Raw genomic sequence first — 17,172 nt, 5'->3', positions numbered from 1 at the left:
AGTATACAGCAGTCCATAATTCAGACAAGGATAGGAAACACTGCATATAAAATCTATTCGCTGAACAAAACCCGAGGTTAAAGTAAGTTGATAGTTAAGGGAAATGTTCAGTAACAATGTAACATTTTAAGCTCTAAAAAACACAGAAATTCACCAGTCATAGTTATCTCAAGTAACTATAACTCGTGCCCACAGTTTTCTCAGCAATAATTTCATTGCAAATGTTGCAGTGTTATCATCAATGTGGGGTAATTAGCACTGCATATCAAAGGTGTGAGTTATAGTTATCTTAAGGCATGAGTTATAGTTACTTGAGATAACTATAACTAGTGAATTCCCACAGATTTGGAGTTCTTCTATCTCTATTAACATAGCACTTTATGTGATGCTGGGGACAACTCTGGTCGCTGAAGGGGAGGAGAATGGGAAAGAAACCCAGGAGTAGGACAACAGGGGGCAAGATAGAGTGAATGAATGAAGGAGGAGCTATGAAGAACAGGCATTGAATAACTGAAGAGATCTGCCGCATGCCACTGGACAACAGAGGACTTTAATTGAGCCCACTACTGGACAATCAGATGAGGGATTATTTTACCAAACTCTATCCCAGTACATCTGTCCACCATGTCTTCTTCCAATCTATGGCTGCTGAGGACCATAAACTTTAAGCATAATATCTCAGAATCGAAATCCCAGTGCAGTAACCAGCTAATTGGACTATGACCATACAAAATATCATAAAGGGACCTGCAAAGTTATTGAAAGCTGCCGGCTTAATGAGAACTATAAACTGTGAGCTCTCTCTCAAACACTTCTTCATCCATTGCATCCCATAACACGTTAACCACACCTCAGTGGTCATCAAGCACAACATGTAAATACTTCCACATAGGACCAAAAAAAGACAGCACATTTCCAACCACACATTCTACAGGTTGTAGTGTGCTTCCAATATAGTGAAAGGCTTCAGGGCTCCCTATAGGTGTAGTAAAAGCAATTAAAATGCAGTATAATTCCTGAAAGAATGGGAGTGGAAGTAGGGAGCTGCCCTAAGGTGTTTGGCCAGTAGGGAGTGGAATCGGGAGTTGAAGAGGTAAAGGCAGGACTGGCGGGAGAAGGAACAAAGTTTAAGTCAGGTAGTGGAGACTGTGAGGATACATGAGGCAAGCTAATGTGCAGGAGAGTTTAGTTAAAGCAGGAACTGAACTGAAGGCACCGTGAGGGTGCCAGACAGGGCAAAACAGGGGTAGAAGGAGGTGCATGCATAGAAGCAAGAGAGTGCAAGACAGGGCAATATGAGCATGACTTGCACAGGTGGGCCAGTGCGAGGGTGCTAGAGAGGGCTAGAAGTGGGCGAAAAGGAATTGAAGAAGGTGTGAGGCAGGGCAGACCGGAAAATAGGATATGTATAAAGGAGAGAATATGAAAATGCAGACAGAGCTCGAGTTGATAAAGCAGAAACTGCATGGAGCGGTGGCAGTCTGAGGGTGATAAGCCGGCTAAAGCCAGGAGGGCAGAACGTGCAAAGAGGAGAAAGAGTATGGCGGTACCTAAAGATGACAGAGCGGGAACTGGATAGACAGTAGAGAGTGTGACGGTGCCAGACCGAGTAAAAAACCGGGATAGGAAAAACTACATAGAGGGGAGAGAGAATGAGGGTGCCAGGCAGGTATTATTCAGGGAGAGCCTTAAAGGCATGGAGAGGTCGAGTGTGAGAGTGACAGACAGACAGACAAACTGAAAGAGCAAGAAGTGCAGAGAGAAGAGGGTGTGAAGGTGCACGAAATGGCCAAAGCCGCAGGGCAGGCTGGGTACAGTCGAGAGAGTGAAAATGCCAGGCTGGACTCGAAAGGAGAGAGTAGAAACTGCATAGAGCTGAGGCTGTGTGAGGTGTATAAAGGGGAGCGAGTGTAGGGATAGAGAGAGAGCGGGAGCAGGGCAGACAGACACGGAAGGAGGCCTAGAGCTGAGACATCGTCTGCGGCCTGCTCAGTTTCCCAGTTTCTGAAGCGGCCTCTTTGCCTGTCCCTTTCAATTACAGACAAGCGTAACTGGTGGGGGTGGAGGGTGAGACGAAAGCGAGGATGGGGCTGGCGGCCAAGTGCTGTCATTGTCCCCTCGGCGCACAACGACTCTTCCTTATCCACACATCACATTCTATACAAGAGAAAACAATGTCTCTCCATGCCCTGCCCTTCCTCGGCTGCCTTAGCGCCCGCCCCTCCCCCCAGGGGTCCCACTCTGTCATCCCTCCACCATCCTTCTTGTTGAGCTGGTCGTCAGTTATTACTCTGAACCCGTAACCAGGCCATGTAGCTACACTCGTCTTCTTTTAAGCCTATGTAATAAATATAGCACATCCTTGCATTTCGGGTAAATCGCTTTGGCAAACTCTTGGATTATGTCAGTGTTATAGAAAAATCTTAATCAATACATGCCCACCCCTTGGCCACCACCTCCACTGCACCTATGCAGGGCTGGCAGCTTTCGTAAGCCTGTGTCTAATAACTTCATATTACACAGTCTCAAGATCTGAACACACCCATGGCCACAATGAGGCAAGCGTTCCTTCAGACCCAAAGAAATGAATCCACACCTCAATTAATGGACCAAACAGCAACATGTGGTAACTCCCCTGGGCTCCTATTTCTTCTACCACCATCCGACAGGCTGACCACCACCTCCCTTACCCCCACATCCACTACTCTCTCCACCCAGCTGTGAATCCTGCCTAGGGTGTCTACCTTGCTGCATGTCAACAAGGACACTGTTTTACTTTCTGGGCTTTAATGTGACAACCTAACGCATTCTGGTGGTTGCAGCCTGGGACCTGATTTACAATTTGACGGATGGGATACTTTGTCGCAAACATGAGAAATATCTTGTTTGTACCCGGGGACCCCATCCCCAAGGCCTGGCCTCCTTTTCGGTTTTTTTTTTAATAGCTAGAGGGAGGCCGCACGGCTCCACTACTGGGCTGACTGGGGCCTGGCCTCTAGTCTGGGTGCCCTGGTCCAACCAGGGCACCCAGATACTTTGATGGAGACCAAGGGGGAGTCTGAAGGCCCCCACCGTTCCAGTTACCTCCAGTAAGACCCACACAGCTGGATTGCTGAGAGGTCATCAGAGGCAACGGCCCCCTTTCTCCACCACTCTGCAAACGCACCTCCTGGCGCATTGCTGCTTGGGGATACAGTTCACTTTAGTCCTGAAGCTCTCTGGAGGCAAGGAGACCTCATCCCCCAACAGCAGTGCACTGAGACGCGCATTTGCAGAGTGGAGAAGAAAGGGGGCATGGCATCTGACAACCTCTCTGCAATCTCACTGTGTGATCCTTACTGGAGGTACCAGGAGGTCTTGTTGGCCCCTAAGAGCCCTCAGCAGTCATGGGACTTCATCCCCCAACCAGTAGCATTCCAGAAGGCATGCTTGCAGAGTGGTGGAGAAAGGGGACGGGCCTCCAGCGAGTTGCCAGCTTTTTTCCCTGTTTTTCAGGAAGGGGACCCCGGGGACCCCAACCCTGGGGCCTACCCCATTTTTTTATTTAGTTTAATGAAAAGGAGTGGGGCCAAGCATCCCCCCACCTGGGCCATTTCCAACCCTAGGGACCCCATCCCTCATGGCCTGCCCCATTTTTTGGGCCCCAGGTGGTTTTCAGCCCTGGTGACCCATCCCCCTGGGCCTGGCCTCTATGCTAGGTGCCCTGGTCCCAACCCAGGGCACCCACTGCCAAGGTTGGGGACTGCGGGGGGGAGCCTGAAGGGCCCCTGCGGTCCGTGCTGGCTACCCACCGCCCGTAGGAGCCAGCATTGCTTTGGGATCCAGGAAGCTGCTAATGCAGCTCCCTGATTCCAGAAGCAATGTCTGTTTCCCTGCTCGCTTCACAGCGGGCAGGGAAACAGACACTGTTCACCTTTCAGCAATCCAGACCATTTTTGCTCTAGCTTGTTAAAGCAGAGAGTTTGTTATGGCTTGGTGGGAGCAGTGCTCTCTACAAGCCACAGCAAACTGCTGTGTCCCAGGGCAGACACCACAGGACATTAGTGGTCCATAGTGCCATCTAGGGCTCCAGGAGGGGTGCTGCGCAGCCCCCCTACTTTGTTAAGTAAGCCCCAATGAGGTTTGGGTCCATGGGGCAGGGGTCCGCAACAGACCCCCTTCATTATTCTATTTGTGCCCCAGGGAGGCTGCAGTCTCCAGTACTGCATGGTGAGGCCGGAGCTCCCCCCTTGCATTATTATTTATTTTACCCCCTGGGAGTTGGCAGTCCCCAGGGCTGTGAGAGAAGCCGTAGGGCCTCCCCCGCATTGTTTTTTTATTAATTAATGCATGTGCCACAGGGAGGTTGTGATTTCCGGGGCAGGTGGGTTGGGGGTGGCCATGCCCCCTTCATTTGCACAGAACAGTGCCCCAGGGAGGTGGCGGTCCCCGGGGCAGCGGGGGAGCCACTCAGCTTCCCTGCATATAATTAAATTACTGCTCCGGGGAGGTGATGGCCCCCGGGGCTTCGGGGAAGGTCATAGGGCCTCCCCTGCATTATTTTATATATAATGTGTGCCCTGGGAAAGTGGCGGGCCCCGGGGCAGCAGTGGAGCCACCGCATATATTAGTCTTACAGCTCCGGGGAGGTGATGGTACCCGGGGCTATGATAAGCCCTAGGAGAGGGGCCCTGTGCGCCCCCCCCTCCTATATTTATTATATGCCCTGGGCACATGACACACCTGGGGGTTATTTAAAGGCAAGCACAGGAGCCTGTGCTTGATATTTTTTTTTTTTTTGCTGCGAATATCGTGATTTTGCTGCATTTATTTGTATTCTTTTATGTCATGAGGGGATACAAGTGGGACCCCAAGACCATGGCTTGGGGGTCAGGGAATTCCTACCCTGCCCCCTTTTCTTTATTTGCACTTTTTTGGGGTACTCAGTGAAGCCGAGTCCCAAGATGAATGTCAACACTTCCAGGTTGAAGTGCCGGCAGCCAGAGTGGTGCATTTCCCTATACAAGCTTGTCTTTTTTCACGAAGGCTTCACGGCCAGAGCTATCACTATAATTTTCAACTTACATTTTTCAACAACTATTGAACTGATTTACACCAAATAAGCAAAAGGCACTTCCTTGAACCAAAATCTACCTCCCTGCCAAATTTAGTGTAAGTCCATTCAGTGGTTCGGGCTGTAGGTGTGGCTAAAGGCTCCTATGGAAATTGACTCTTCAAATGCACCCTTATTTTGCACCCCAATTTCCCAGTCCCAACTGCACGAGTCACCCCAAAACTTTCCATGACAAACAGAATATACCTTTGGCACTTTTTTGGAAAGTTTCATGAAGATTGGTCGAACTACGCCAAAGTTATAGCCAAGTCAAAAAATGCTTTTCCTATGGAAACATGGTCCTAACTATAACTACCTACTGGTGACCGCCAGTAGGTAATACATATATATCTGATAAAGAGAATGGATAAACTTAGAAACTGGCCCTGTGATAGACTCACCCACAAATCAATACATGATCCAGCTGACCAATGTTACATGAGCTTCAATAAGGTGTAGAGGGGAAAATAGGAACATAAATACAAAGAGCAGTAATTAGTACAATAAATGGATTAATTTCAAATATTTGTATTTGATTATTTAAACACATAAACATTTTGACCATACAAGGTGGCAACAATCAAGTCACAAATAACCATTATAATCATACAAAAATACAACAAATCAAATCACAGGTAGCTAACACATGTTTTGCTGGATTTCCACTTCTTCAGGGCGCATTCAATACACAAGACAATATAATAGAATTCCACACACACGGAGAGTAAGTATCAGTGGTGATATCAATCTTCAAAGCGATGTGAGTGAGGTGCGTCCACATCTGATTCACATATTTAAGTTTAAAATCTCATAAGCACCTCCATGTGTTTCAGAATCAAGTCATGGGAATGTGGTTCAATGTGGCTGTAAGAGTGATAGTCCCTTGTAAACCTTACAGGTTGTAAATACAAGTACAGTCCATCCTCCTGGTATAAAAGTCAAGCAGCGCATTCCCGCAGGAGTCTTCACATCATACACGACTCATGACTTGATTCTGGAACACATGGACGCGCATATGCGATTTTGGGTTATGGGACAGCCCATTTCAGCCACTGGCTAATTTCACTGTGAGTTAGTGCATTCTGCTCGCTCACAAGGTGCACAACTGCACATAAAGTAGTTTTCTTCAGTACAAGGGGCTACTATGGCAACGCATGCTTCTTAAGACCAAAAAAAATGCATTGCTTTTAGCCATTGTTTTCTATTGGCGAAGGTCCCCCAAGTTCCCCAAAAAATGTTTTACAAAACAAGTGACAAAACAAGCACTGACAAAGCCAAAACGGTGGTAATCGGAACTATTGGCTGTGCCAACACTTCTTTTATCAATGAAGGTGACACGGGTAGGCGGTGTTTTTAGGGAACAAGAAACGTTGATGTTTTCGGAAGAACAACATTACTATTAAGGCTCTATGAGCCTAATTTGGTCTCAAAATGATTCGCTACGGTAAAAACAAGGCACACACGTCACCCAAGAAACAGAGATCCCCCAGAGAATCATCAATTGAAGAGGCGTCCCCTGTGGGTCCCCACAGGGGGCACCCAACTCAGACAAGAGCCAGATATAACCCTAGGCACATGTATGTTTCAGAGAACCCTGTGACACAGTAGTACCCCTGACAGTTCAGCCCCCACCAATCCCTCCCAAGATAGCTGGCAGATACACAGGCCCCCAGCTAAGACACCCTGATTCCACTGAGAATCTAAATCAACAGCCAAAGAGCAGACTCAACACGCTCCCCAGCACCAGGTCAGGGGCGGAGCTACAATTGGTGCAGCAGGTGCAGTGGCACCCAGAGCCCAGAGGGACGCATTGAGCGCTGATAATTCTTGTATTTTACTCCCCAACAGCTGCCGGGAGGACATTTTTGCTTGCTTGCACCAGAGCCCGTGACATCCTTGCCCCGCTTCTGCCCCTGGCATGAAGCATTCCGCCTAGCCCCATCGTACAGGTGGCTGCCTCGCTGTTTGAGACCCCCACACCCCGCCCCCAATACACACACCCCCTATGCCCCGGCGACACCCAGCTTTCCAGTGCTATTTTGAGCACATATGAGGGGATTTTGGTGTACACTGCCTAATGATATTGAATTATTGATCAAATATTGTATTTTCCCAATAAAACAGGCAACTGTTTAAGACTGGGTTTGGAAAATGCGGCGAAATGTCCCTCTGCAGACGGGCCGTTGGCGCAGCCGCCTGCCCCCAATGTGTGCATGCAAATGGGATGGGGGGGGGGGGCAAGGGGGGGGGGGGTCCTTCCTCCCAAATCCATTCATAATCCGGTGCTCGATGGCTCTGAATGAGGAGTTCACCCCCCCTGAATGGATCGCGCGAGCCTCTCACCTTGGCAATGGCGTGAAGGAGTCACGGCCTCTGCTCTGCAGTCTCTCCCCTGCCTCGAGCGGTGCGGTCTCTCCCCTGCCTCGAGCGGTGCGGTCTCTCCTCTCCAGGGAGGGGGCAGCCGCTGTCTCTCCTCTCCAGGGAGGGGGCAGCCGCTGCCGTCCAGTGGGTGTCGTCTCTTGACTCAAGCACACGGGTCTGTCTCTTCCTTCAGGTCGCTGCAGTGTCTGGCTTCACGTTCCTCGTTCTCTGCAGTCTCTCGACCACGGCTCCTCGGCCTCTGTTGACCGTCTCTGCCGCACCTGGCTGCACACCCGAGGGACTGCGCTTTCCAATAGCCGTAGTCTCTCGCCTCGAGCTCTGCGGTCTCTGTTGTCCAGTTTCTGGGGAATCTGATTGTATTTGCTTATTATTAATCGTTCATTGTTGGTTTGGGAGAAATCATACCAGCAGCTCTCGCTGCAGTCTGTTGTAACTTCTCTTCACACTCCGTCGTCTTTGGCTCCAGTGACCAGTCTCAGTGGCTCTGCTTTCTGCTGTCTCTTCCTGCAGTGCCCGTCGTGACAACACTCAGGGCCCGGTTTGCAGACTCTGTAGCCTAACAGTACCGTGCAAACTCTGCAGTCTAATTCCAGCTAGCAAGCAGTGTTTTCCTGTAGTAGTGTCGGGCTCTTGTCAGCCTTTTCACTGTAATTCGCGTTTGAAGGCAGTCTCGGCTCTGGTCTGCAGTCAGACTCGAGCTTGGAGGAAGTCTCAGACTAGGTTAGCAGTCTTGAGCCTGGAGGCAGTCTCAGCCCTGGTCTGCAGTCAGACTCGAGTTTAGGGGCAGTCTCGGCTCTGGTTGGCAGTCAGACTCGAGCTTGGAGGAAGTCTCAGACTAGGTTAGCAGTCTTGAGCCTGGAGGCAGTCTCAGCCCTGGTCTGCAGTCAGACTCGAGCTTAGGGGCAGTCTCAGCCCTGGTCTGCAGTCAGACTCGAGCTTAGGGGCAGTCTCAGCCCTGGTCTGCAGTCAGACTCGAGTTTAGGGGCAGTCTCGGCTCTGGTTGGCAGTCTCGAGCCTGGAGGCAGTCTCTGCTCTGCTTTACAGTCTCAAACTGGAGGCAGTCTCGGCTCTGGTTTGCAGTATGACTTGAAGTCGGAAGCGGTCTCAGTTCTTGAGGTTGGAGACAGTCTCAGTTCTTGAGTTTGGAGGAGGTCTCACCTCTGGCTCGCACTGTCTCTCGAGCAGACAGTTCCAGCATTTCAAGTCGTCAGTCTCTGGCTGGCAGTCAGTTCCAGCATTTCCACCGGCAGTCTCTGGCTTCCAGTCTGCGGTGCGGCTGAGATCCGAGCTGGCCTGCTGCATGCGGTGCGCACCCCTCTCCCCGTTAGCAATCTCCGTCTCTGCTGGGTGTCACTGCCGGGGACAGACTCCGGCTGATCGTATTCGTATTTTCATGTGAATGGCTGTTTTCTCAAGCTCAGCCTTTCCTCGCGTAGTCTCTCTCCTCCCCCACATCGCCCCCTCGGCCCCCCTCCCCTTCTCTGACCATCTCCCTCCCCCTCTCCTTTGGTCCTCTCCCTCGTCGCGTTTATTCCAGCCTCGCCGCCCCACACTTGTGTGGTGCGTGTGTCGTCTCAGTTTTTGGTCGTGGGCAGGTGCAGCCCTCTCTCCCATCTTCCACCTGGCCCGCCTCTGTTGCTGTTACCTTGCCTCTTTGTAACATATCACCACTCAAATTACTAATATATCACACTATATTAATTCAACACTGACCCTTTATGGGTTCTGACGTAGTGTCCTACTCGCCGAAAAGGCGCTTCAGGGGTAGTAAGCTCAATATAAATGCAATTACGATACAGTGCAATACTGGTCCATTCTCTCTTTTTTTACCAGGAGAGGTGGGCAAGGGCACCGGGGAAGGGAGACAATCAAAAGTGTAAGCTGTCGGTAATGCAGCAGGCGCAGTGGCACCAAGGCTGTGTTGTGTAAAGAGCCCATTGCTTCCTAATTATGACTGTCTTTTGCTGAGGATAGTCAGCCCATTTTCCTTGATTGCATTAGCCGAGTGTTACTCTTGCAAGCCACACCCACGTACAGGCCTGTGCGTTAATACCGAGTCACGCCCCAAGGGCCGCCAAACGACAAGGTCTGCCACACCAATATATATCCTTAAGATAATAATCCTCTGAGGATGGATACATGTTTGCGTGGCGGCCCCTGGCAGGGATTTGGCGGCCTCCGGCTCTGTCCCACTTCCAAACACCCTGACCCCCCCACCCCCCCTTCACGGCGCATGCGTTCCTCCGGGGCCCCCTACCTATGCTCCCTGCCCAGGGCCGCCATGAGCCTAGAGCCGCCCCTGCGCTCCGTCCTCGCCAACACGGGACCCCACAGCCGCCAAGCCTGGGAAGGGCACTAAACCCAAACTCCACATGATCCCAGCCCAAAACAATCAGCAGAGATATCTGTATTCAATCTGATGCAGCCGCCAGCGTCAAGAGGCCTTGCTGTAATAGACGGGCGTTAAACATCACATAAGGTGTTTGCTTTTCTCCCCTGGATCATCACTGCTACCATGCATTCCAACATTTTAGATCAGGCAAGAGGGGAATCTAAAATAAAAAGTCAGGAGAATGTATTGTCGGTCGTCAGACACACACTGGAGCAGAGGCAATCTACCTGAATGGGGTCTATTGGTATGTTCGGTGACAGCATCAGCATTTCAAATGTGTCCGTTTAATAACATCGCTCAAACAAAAACATAGGGGCAGATTTATGTTGGGAATGCGCCACGTTTGCGTCACGCAACTGCGGCGTAAACGTGGCGCATCCCTACGACCCATTTACAACGTGACGCATCTAGGCAGATGCGTCACGTTGTAAAGCCCTGCGCCACTTGTGGGCGTTCCGGCGCATGGTGGGCGTTCCGGGGCAGGTGTGCCTCGCAAAAGTGGCTGAGTGAAATCTATAAGATTTCACTCAGTCACTTTCAGGCCAATGCTGCGTCAAAACCCTGCGCCTGCTTGAAGCAGGCGTAGGTCTTGACGCAGCATTGGTCAGATAGGGCACCCCCGAGCCTTGCTGGAGCTGCGCCGCGCTTGCGACGCAACTCCAGCAATGCGCCACCTTTACGGCACAGATGCGTCACGCATCTGTGCCGTTTTTGCCCCATGGTGCGCCGCATTGTAAATGCGGCACACCATGGGTGGCGGAGCAGTGGCGCATGATAACTGGCGCATCCCTGGGGATGCGCCAGTCATCATAAATCTGCCCCAAAGTTCTAAACTCTGGCGAACACAACTAGAGTTCTAAATGCTGGCAAACATAACCAGAGTTCTAAACTCTGGCACACAGAACAGAGTTCTAAACTCTGGCAAACATAACCAGAGCTCTAAACTCTGGCAAACATAACCAGAGCTCTAAACTCTGGCAAACATAACCAGAGCTCTAAACTCTGACAAACATAGGGAGTTCTAAACTCTGGCAAAGATAACCAGAGTTCTAAACTCTGGAAACAGAGCATAGCCAGAGTTCTAAACTCTGGCAAACATAACCAGAGTTCTAAACTCTGGCAAAGATAACCAGAGTTCTAAACTCTGGCAAAGATAACCAGAGCTCTAAACTCTGGCAAACATAACCAGAGCTCTAAACTCTGGCAAACATAACCAGAGCTCTAAACTCTGACAAACATAGGGAGTTCTAAACTCTGGCAAAGATAACCAGAGTTCTAAACTCTGGAAACAGAGCATAGCCAGAGTTCTAAACTCTGGCAAGCATAACCAGAGTTCTAAACTCTGGCAAAGATAACCAGAGTTCTAACTTCTGGCAAGCATAACCAGAGTTCTAAACTCTGGCAAAGATAACCAGAGTTCTAAACTCTGGCAAAGATAACCAGAGTTCTAAACTCTGGCAAAGATAACCAGAGCTCTAAACTCTGGCAAACATAACCAGAGCTCTAAACTCTGGCAAATATAACCAGAGCTCTAAACTCTGGCAAACATAACCAGAGCTCTAAACTCTGACAAACATAGGGAGTTCTAAACTCTGGCAAACATAACCAGAGTTCTAAACTCTGGAATTGGAAACATAACATAACCAGAGTTCTAAACTCTGGCAAGCATAACCAGAGTTCTAAACGCTGGCAAGCATAACCAGAGTTCTAAACTCTGGCACACAAAAAAGAGTTCTAAACTCTGGCAAACATAACCAGAATTCTACATTCTGGAAACATAACATAACCAGAGTTCTAAACTCTGGAAAATAGCATAGACGGAGTTCAAAACTCTGGAAACATAACATAACCAGAGTTCTAAACTCTGGAAACATAACATAACCAGAGTTCTAAACTCTGGCAAGCATAACCAGAGTTCTGAACACTGGCAAACATACCCAGAGTTCTAAACTCTGGCAAGCATAACCAGAGTTCTAAACTCTGGCAAACATAAACAGAGTTCTAAACTCTGGCAAGCATAACCAGAGTTCTAAACACTGGCAAACATAACCAGATTTCTAAACTCTGGCAAGCATAACCAGAGTTCTAAACTCTGGCAAACATAAACAGAGTTCTAAACTCTGGCAAGCATAACCAGAGTTCTAAACTATGGCAAGCATAGCCAGAGCTTTAAACTCTGACAAACATAGGGAGTTCTAAACTCTGGCAAAGATAACCAGAGTTCTAAACTCTGGAAACAGAGCATAGCCAGAGTTCTAAACTCTGGCAAGCATAACCAGAGTTCTAAACTCTGGCAAAGATAACCAGAGTTCTAAACTCTGGCAAAGATAACCAGAGTTCTAAACTCTGGCAAAGATAACCAGAGCTCTAAACTCTGGCAAACATAACCAGAGCTCTAAACTCTGGCAAACATAACCAGAGCTCTAAACTCTGACAAACATAGGGAGTTCTAAACTCTGGCAAAAGATAACCAGAGTTCTAAACTCTGGCAAGCATAACCAGAGTTCTAAACTCTGGCAAAGATAACCAGAGTTCTAAACTCTGGCAAAGATAACCAGAGTTCTAAACTCTGGCAAAGATAACCAGAGCTCTAAACTCTGGCAAAGATAACCAGAGTTCTAAACTCTGGCAAAGATAACCAGAGCTCTAAACTCTGGCAAACATAACCAGAGCTCTAAACTCTGGCAAACATAACCAGAGCTCTAAACTCTGACAAACATAGGGAGTTCTAAACTCTGGCAAAGATAACCAGAGTTCTAAACTCTGGCAAGCATAACCAGAGTTCTAAACTCTGGCAAAGATAACCAGAGTTCTAAACTCTGGCAAAGATAACCAGAGCTCTAAACTCTGGCAAACATAACCAGAGCTCTAAACTCTGGCAAACATAACCAGAGCTCTAAACTCTGACAAACATAGGGAGTTCTAAACTCTGGCAAACATAACCAGAGTTCAAAACTCTGGCAAAGTTAACCAGAGTTCTAAACTCTGGCAAAGATAACCAGATGGCAAACATAACCAGAGCTCTAAACTCTGGCAAACATAACATAACCAGAGTTCTAATCTCTGGAAACATAACATAACCAGAGTTCTAAACTCTGGCAAGCATAACCAGAGTTCTAAACTCTGGCAAATATAAACAGAGTTCTAAACTCTGGCAAGCATAACCAGAGTTCTAAACTATGGCAAGCATAGCCAGAGTTCTAAACTCTGGCAAACATAACGTAACCAGAGTTCTAAACTCTGGCAAACATAACCAGAGTTCTAAACTCTGGCAAACATAAACAGAGTTCTAAACGCTGGCAAGCATAACCAGAGTTCTAATCTCTGGAAACATAACATAACCAGAGTTCTAAACTCCGTTTTGTTTGCGCTATGTAAATAAAATGTTGAGGACTGTCACAAGCTCTAATCTCCCACTCCAAGAATTAAGGACAAGGCATTACCCTTTGATGTCAGAGGTAGTTATTGGAGGGGCAGATTTGAGCCTGCCTGACAGGTATGGACATGTTATTTCAGGCAGTTTTACCATTGGGTTCCTGCATGCAGGAATCCGGAGGCAGGAGACTTGTCCGGTAATCAGTGGTGCCCGGCCTGGATCGGAAGGGTCGGCACCATTGACACTCACTGCTCCTAAGCTCGCGACCCTTTTTACTTCTCAAACCATCTCTCTGGCCCAGTGGTGATGGTTTCCCCAAACCTCCCTGCTCTCTTCAGGGGGTGCCATCTTTCTTAAGCCTCTCGCCTGACGTAGAAACACTCCCCTGTATCACAACTATACCACCTCATCCGACCCCACTTAATGGAACTCTGCTCTCCTGTTTTTTTTTGGGGGGTCTTGACCTGAGAAATTCTACTATTTGTATTTATATATATGTATATAGAGATAACTCTAACCACTAGTATATGTAGTAGACCTGTACTCTCTACCATTCCTCTGTGACTCTTAGAGTTTATCCATTTGTATCTCTTCCTTGTGTGACTCTACAACTTGTACATTTGCAATTTTTTGTGCTTGTATCTCTTCCTTGTGTGACTTTACCACTTGTCCATTTGCAAAAAAAATTCTGTTTGTATCTTTTATGTAACTCATGTAATCCTACATCCTTATGTATCACAACTGGTTCTTATGTAAAGCGCTCTGACACCTTCGGGTAATGTTCGCGCTATATAAAATCGCATTAAATAAAATGAAATAAATGAAATAAACATTCACCTCCCACAGGCTTGCTTTTCCAGATTCTGCAGTTATTTCATTTCTACGTAGTTTTCGTGAAAAGCTCCACGCAGCCATGCTACTGGCATCAAGCTCTAGACAGGTAGAGATAGATAGTCACGTGGCTAATATTTTACAACTTCTATACTTATCTGTGACTGGCCTGAGTGTCTTAGTGTCCCAACACGAAGACATGTTCATTATTGCGACCCCGCCTCACCCATACAGCGTGCACCACAAGTGTAGACCCCACCGTTTTTTTGTTGGGACAAACTGTGGCAAGTTCATTAAACTTATACTACACACAGAGGCAGGGCTAATGTCGGGGTGATCTGAGAGCTCAGCTCACTTCTATACTTTATCTGTGACTGGCCTGGGTGTCTCTACTCCCCCCACAGCCCCTGCTCCTAATCTCTCGTTCCACTCTGCCTCGGGCTGCAGTGCATTGTGGGTTTATCTACCCCCACTGCTCCCTCCCAAACTGCCTATTTGAAATTGAAATGCCACAACAATGGGCAGTGACCACACCTCGCTGAGCAAATGCATTCAGCAGCAGTAAAAGAAAAGAGTCTGGTGCCAGCCGCGGGAGGGGGCGTGGCGGCTCGCGGCGGGGTGGGGGTGTGGTGCCTCGAGGCGGGGGACGCGGGATTTGAAGTGGGGGGGGAGGATGGGGAAGAAGTGACGACTGCGCATTTGTTTAGTGTACACAGTAAATCAATCGCGTCTCAGAAGCTAGAGAGGAGAGGCGGTCGGGCTACAGATTGAAGTTTAGGATGGAGGGACATTGAGAGAGAGCTGGTGCCCGTCATGCCTGGGCAGCGCTCAGTGTGGTCTCAGTACTGGAACATGGGAAGCTGCTTATTTATTTATTCATGAATTTTTATATAGCGCAGACTTTACCCAAAGGTGTCGGAGCGCTTCACAATGGGACGAGTTCATGCTTCTGAACATGACTGAGGTCCCATGGCTGTAAAGTATGCAGATTGTAATATAATCCAGGAGAAGAAGTAGGCAAATACAGGTGAAATTCCAAAGTAAAGGTTTAATCCTCAAATCAGCATTACACAGGAGTGCTGCTGTTTTCCAGTAAGATCAACCGCTGAATGGCTATCCAACAGCTGTGATCTCAACTGGAAAGCGGCACCACGAGAGATGCATTTTCAAACATGATAATCATGTTTGAAGATACACTCTCTACAACGTTACAGACATGTGGAACACAGAATCATGAGGGAAGGTTTATTTTTATTTTATTTATTTTTATTTAATGCATTTTTATAAAGCGCGGACTTTACCCAAAGGTGTCAGAGCACTGTACAATAGAACCCGTTACATTACATGAGAGAACAGTTGCAGGACTAGAGCAAACAAAAATAGCATGAACAGACTGTATAAGCAAAAGTAAGAATAAATATGACAAATTTTACAATGACTAAAGAACTTCCTGGCGAACAATAGCAGGCCATAGAATCAAAACAACGCAGGCAAAAGGAACACAATTTCAAACACAGCAAGCACAGGATGTATAAGCAAAAATATAAACATATGTGACAAATTTACAATGACTAAAGAACTTCCTGGCAGGGTCTGAGAAGGAGGGAATTAGTTCTGAAAGTGTCTTTGGAATAAAAGAGATTTGAGGTCCGCTTTGAAGATCTGGATGGAGGTGATGGCACGGAGCGAAGGAGGAAGCAAGTTCAAGGTTCTTACCTGAGAAGTGAGAACGATTGTGCCAACAGTTTTTCTCTTTTGAAGGAGGGGGGGTTCAAGAAGGAACTTTTCCGCATTCCGAGAAGGTTTAGAGCCTCCAGACAGTTTGAGTTTATTCGCCAGATAGCGAGGGGAGGAAGAGTGCAAAGCTTTGTGGGTGATGCACGCTGTTTTGTAGATAGCTCTAGCCTCGATGGGAAGCCATCGGAGAGAAGACAGGATAGGAGTGATGTGGTCACTTCGTTTGGACCCTGAAATGAAGCGAGCTGCTGAATGGAGGACGGATTTGAGGGGGGAGAGGTGAGATTTGGGAAGGCCAGTCAAAAGAGAATTACAATAGTCAAGTCTAGAGAGAACTAGCGATTGGACCAAGGTTTTTAGGTCATTGTCTGAAAAGAACCGACAATGAACATAGAGAAAAGACTTAAATGAATTAAGGTAAACAAACCTCATTACAATGGCACAGCTGTTTGGGGGCCTCTGTACTGTAAGAGCAGGTGGCGCACACCTCGGGACTGGGGTGCATTACAGCTTTACTTTGTCCAACATTAACAGAATAGCAAGCTTTAAAGGCCTGGATTGCCGTGCTTCAAACCTGGCACGCGGACCCCTTCCAATCAACGAGACACGTAAGCCTGTGTAGGTTGGACCAACCTGCTTGAAGAACCAACCGGAAGTGGGATTTCAATGGTGGCTGCTGACATTTAACAATATACTTGATTCATCATTAAGCCATCCTGGACTTTAAGGTGATGCTGGTATAGTGATCGATGCTGAAAGGTATTGCTTTATAAAACACAGCGAATAGTAGCATGGCTCAGTGAGTAGAATGCTCTCTGCTGATAAAAAATGGAGTGGTCATAGGGACACAAATTCTTTCTGCACACTGTCTATGCCCAAAATGCTCCACACAGACCACAACCATGAGGTAGCAGCCACTATCACATGCAATCAGGGACTCTGGAATTATGCGACAGGCAACTCGGGTGACAGTGTTTTAGTAACTTTAGATCTGTTTGAGCGTGAAACTTTTTTTGTTAAAATCTGCAAATCACAAGTACATTTATAGATTATGTGTCAAGTAAAGAAACTCCATAATGACGCAGAAAAGACCACAGCCACAGAACAGCATAATTCCAGTGGCCCTGCATTTAAACCATCATTACCCAATAAATTAGCCTATACTGCACTTGTTACAGTGTTAAGTGGCATGAACCATACAAATGGTAACATTCTGCTATGCAAATTAACTTAACATACGTGTTTCATTTCAGGTTTTCCTTGTCAAAGGATATTTGTATTTCCCATCTCAATTCATTCCATAAGCACCTTTCTTTAATAGTAGTTGCTACAAAAGACCCGATTCAACAGTGCTCATTGAAT

The 17,172-nt window shown here is 47.7% G+C and overlaps 1 protein-coding gene across 1 annotated transcript in view; it reads right to left on the bottom strand.

Moving 5' to 3' along the window:
* The window catches only part of PRRT4 (proline rich transmembrane protein 4), a 136,387-nt gene extending 128,118 nt beyond the window's left edge, over positions 1-8,269 (bottom strand). The window contains exon 1 of the mRNA XM_078677782.1: positions 7,436-8,269. The gene's annotated coding sequence lies outside the window, so the exon portion shown is untranslated. The remainder of the gene's footprint in view (positions 1-7,435) is intronic.
* Between the last annotated feature and the right edge of the window lie 8,903 nt (positions 8,270-17,172).

Source organism: Lissotriton helveticus, chromosome 1_1 (assembly GCF_964261635.1).
Source record: "Lissotriton helveticus chromosome 1_1, aLisHel1.1, whole genome shotgun sequence".
Taxonomy (NCBI): domain Eukaryota; kingdom Metazoa; phylum Chordata; class Amphibia; order Caudata; family Salamandridae; genus Lissotriton; species Lissotriton helveticus.
The sequence above is the reverse complement of the archived record's forward strand: the minus strand, read 5'-3'. Positions and strand labels throughout refer to the sequence as shown.